The sequence below is a fragment of the Manis javanica genome, chromosome 1 (genome assembly GCF_040802235.1).
Source record: "Manis javanica isolate MJ-LG chromosome 1, MJ_LKY, whole genome shotgun sequence".
In the NCBI taxonomy this organism is placed as follows: Eukaryota; Metazoa; Chordata; class Mammalia; order Pholidota; family Manidae; genus Manis; species Manis javanica.
In genome coordinates this window covers 170,814,751-170,819,142 of record NC_133156.1, presented here as the reverse complement: position 1 = coordinate 170,819,142, position 4,392 = coordinate 170,814,751, and positions in this window count along the sequence as shown.

Below are 4,392 nucleotides of genomic sequence, written 5' to 3'. Positions count from 1 at the left end.
CCAGAGGACACAGGAAAACATCCAGACCACATCCACACGTGCGAGAACCCAGCACCTCGCGAAGGGGGTAAGATACAAGCCCCGGACAGGCAGGACCCGAGCACCCCTCCCCCCAGCTCCCGGCAGGAGGAGAGGAGTCAGCAGGGAGGGAGAAGGAGCCCAGGACTGCTGAACGCCCAGCACCAGCCATCTGGACCAGAGCGCAGACACAGTGCATGCGTGGGGTCCTGGATACTAGGGAAACAGGGTGGCAGGACCGGTGAGCGGGTGCCTGAGGCTGACGCCAGAGAACAAAGAAATGGGAGAGGCCATTTTTTTTTTCCTCTTTTTTTTTTGGCGAGTGCTTTTTGGAAGTCTTAAAGGGACAGGGACCCCAATACCAGGAAAACAGGGGAGCAAGACCGGTGCATGGGTGCCTGAGACTGGCACCTGAAGATAAAGAAAATCGTGCATTTTTCTTTTTTTTTTTAAATTATTTATTTAATTTTTATTTTATTTTGTTTGCTGTTGTTGTTGCTATTGTTTTGGTTTGGTGAGTGCTTTTTGGAAGTCTTAATGGGGCAAGGCACGACACTTAGCTCAGAGGCAGGGAATCTGGGGATCTCTGGGCACTCTAGCCCCCTGGGCAGCAGGGAGCACTGAGGCACCTTACAGAGATAAATAGCTTCCCGGCCGCTCCCCCTCCAATGGGGCTCCACCATTTTGGAGCAGCAGCCAGAGCCAGGCCACGCCCACAGCAATAGCTGAGATAAAGTCCATAGCAGCCAGGCAAGAAGCAGAAGCCCTGTCTGCACACAGCTGCCCAGCACAAGCCACTAGAGGTCGCTATTCTCCCAGGTGAGGAAGGCCACAAACCAACAAGAAGGAAAGCTCTTCCAGCCATCATTCATACCAGCTCTGCAAACTATCTCTATCACCATGAAAAGGCAAAACTACAGGCAGACAAAGATCACAGAGTCAACACCTGAGAAGGAGACAGACCTAACCAGTCCTCCTGAAAAAGAATTCAAAATAAAAATCATCAACATGCTGACGGAGATGCAGAGAAAAATGCAAGAGCAATGGGATGAGATGCAGAGAAAAATGCAAGAGCAATGGGATGAAGTCCGGAGGGAGATCACAGATGTCAGGAAGGAGATCACAGAGGTGAAACAAACCCTGGAAGGATTTATAAACAGAATGGATAAGATGCAAGAGGCCATTGAAGGAAAAGAAACCAGAGAACAGGAACATATAGAAGCTGACATGGAGATAAAAGAATCTCCAGGAATGAAACAATACCAAGAGAACTATGTGACCAATCCAAAAGGAACAATATCCATATTATAGGGGTACCAGAAGAAGAAGAGAGAGGAAAAGGGATAGAAAGTGTCTTTGAAGAAATAATTGCTGAAAACTTCCCCAAACAGGGATAGGAAATAATCTAACAGACCACGGAAATAAAGAGAACCCCCAACAGAAAGGATCCAAGGAGGACAACACCAAGACACATAGTAATTAAAATGGCAAGGATCAAGGACACGGAAAGAGTTTTAAAGGCAGCTAGAGAGAAAAAGGTCACCTATAAAGGAAAACCCATCAGGCTATCATCAGACTTCTCGACAGAAACCCTACAGGCCAGAAGAGAATGGCATGATATATTTAATACAATGAAACAGAAGGGCCTTGAACCAAGGATACTGTATCCTGCACGACTATCATTTAAATATGATGGCGGGATTAAACAATTCCCAGACAATCAAAAGCTGAGGGAATTTGCTTCCCACAAACCACCCCTACAGGGCATCTTACAGGGACTGCTCTAGATGGGAGCACTCCTAAAAAGAGCACAGAACAAAACACACAACATATGAAGAATGGAGGAGGAGGAATAAGAAGGGAGAGAAGAAAAGAATCTCCAGACAGTGTATATAACAGCTCAATAAGCGAGCTAAGTTAGGCAGTAAGATACTAAAGAAGCTAACCTTGAACCTTTGGTAACCACAAATCTAAAGCCTGCAATGGCAATAAGTACATATCTCTCAATAGTCACCCCAAATGTAAATGCAGTTAATGCACCAATCAAAAGACACAGAGTAATAGAATGGATAAAAAAGCAAGACCCATCTATATACTGCTTACAAGAAACCCATCTCAAACCCAAAGACATGCACAGACTAAAAGTCAAGGGATGGAAAAACTTATTTCAGGCAAACAACAGTGAGAAGAAAGCAGGGGTTGCAGTACTAATATCAGACAAAATAGACTTCAAAACAAAGAAAGTAACAAGAGATAAAGAAGGACACTACATAATGATAAAGGGCTCAGTCCAACACGAGGATATAACCATTCTAAGGATATATGTACCCAACACAGGAGCACCAGCATATGTGAAGCAAATACTAACAGAACTAAAGAGGGAAATAGACTGCAATGCATTCATTATAGGAGACTTCAACACACCACTCACCCCAAAGGATAGATCCACCGGGCAGAAAATGAGTAAGGACACACAGGCACTGAACAACACACTAGAACAGATGGACCTAATAGACATCTATAGAACTCTACATCCAAAAGCAACAGGATATACATTCTTCTCAAGTGCACATGGAACATTCTCCAGAATAGACCACATACTAGGCCACAAAAAGAGCCTCAGTAAATTCCAAAATATTGAAATTCTACCAAACAATTTCTCAGACCACAAAGGTATAAAACTAGAAATAAATGCTACAAAGAAAACAAAAAGGCTCACAAACACATGGAGGCTTAACAACATGCTTCTAAATAATCAAAGGATCAATAAAAAATCAAAATAGAGATCAAGGAATATATAGAAACAAATAACAACAACACAAAGCCCCAACTTCTGTGGGACGCAGCGAAAGTAGTCTTAAGAGGAAAGTATATAGCGATCCAGGCACACTGGAAAAAGGAAGAACAATCCCAAATGAATAGTCTAACATCACAATTATCAAAACTGGAAAAAGAAGAACAAATGAGGCCTAAAGTCAGCAGAAGGAGGGACATAATAAAGATCAGAGAAGAAATAAACAAAATTGAGAAGAACAAAACAATAGCAAAAATCAACAAAACCAAGAGCTGGTTCTTCGAGAAAATAAACAAAATAGATAAGCCTCTAGCCCAACTTATTAAGAGAAAAAGAGAATCAACACAAATCAACAGAATCCGAAATGAGAATGGAAAAATCACAACAGACTCCACAGAAATACAAAGAATTATTAAAGACTACTATGAAAACCTATATGTCAAGAAGCTGGAAAAGCTAGAAGAAATGGACAACTTCCTAGAAAAATACAACCTCCCAAGACTGACCAAGGAAGAAACACAAAAGTTAAACAAACCAATTACGAGCAAAGAAATTGAAACAGTAATCAAAAAACTACCCAAGAACAAAACCCCGGGGCCAGACGGATTTACCTCGGAATTTTATCAGACACACAGAGAAGACATAATACCCATTCTCCTTAAAGTTTTCCAAAAAATAGAAGAGGAGGGAATACTCCCAAACTCATTCTATGAAGGCAACATCACCCTAATACCAAAACCAGGCAAAGACCCCACCAAAAAAGAAAATTACAGGCCAATATCCCTGATGAATGTAGATGCAAAAATACTCAATAAAATATTAGCAAACAGAATTCAACAGCATATCAAAAGGATCATACACCATGACCAAGTGGGATTCATCCCAGGGATGCAAGGATGGTACAACATTCGAAAATCCATCAACATCATCCACCACATCAATAAAAAGAAAGACAAAAACCACATGATCATCTCCATAGATGCTGAAAAAGCATTTGACAAAATTCAACATCCATTCATGATAAAAACTCTCAGCAAAATGGGAATAGAGGGCAAGTACCTCAACATAATAAAGGCCATATATGATAAACCCACAGCCAGCATTATACTGAACAGTGAGAAGCTGAAAGCTTTTCCTCTGAGATCGGGAACTAGACAGGGATGCCCACTCTCCCCACTGTTATTTAACATAGTACTAGAGGTCCTAGCCACGGCAATCAGACAAAACAAAGAAATACAAGGAATCCAGATTGGTAAAGAAGAAGCTAAACTGTCACTATTTGCAGATGACATGCTATTGTACATAAAAAACCCTAAAGACTCCACCCCAAAACTACTAGAACTGATATCAGAATACAGCAAAGTTTCAGGATACAAAATTAACACACAGAAATCGATAGCTCTCCTATACACTAACAATGAACCAATAGAAAGAGAAATCAGGAAAACAATCCCATTCACAACTGCATCAAAAAGAATAAAATACCTAGGAATAAACCTAACCAAAGAAGTGAAAGACCTATACCCTGAAAACTACAAGTCACTCTTAAGAGAAATTAAGGGGGAAATAACAAATGGAAA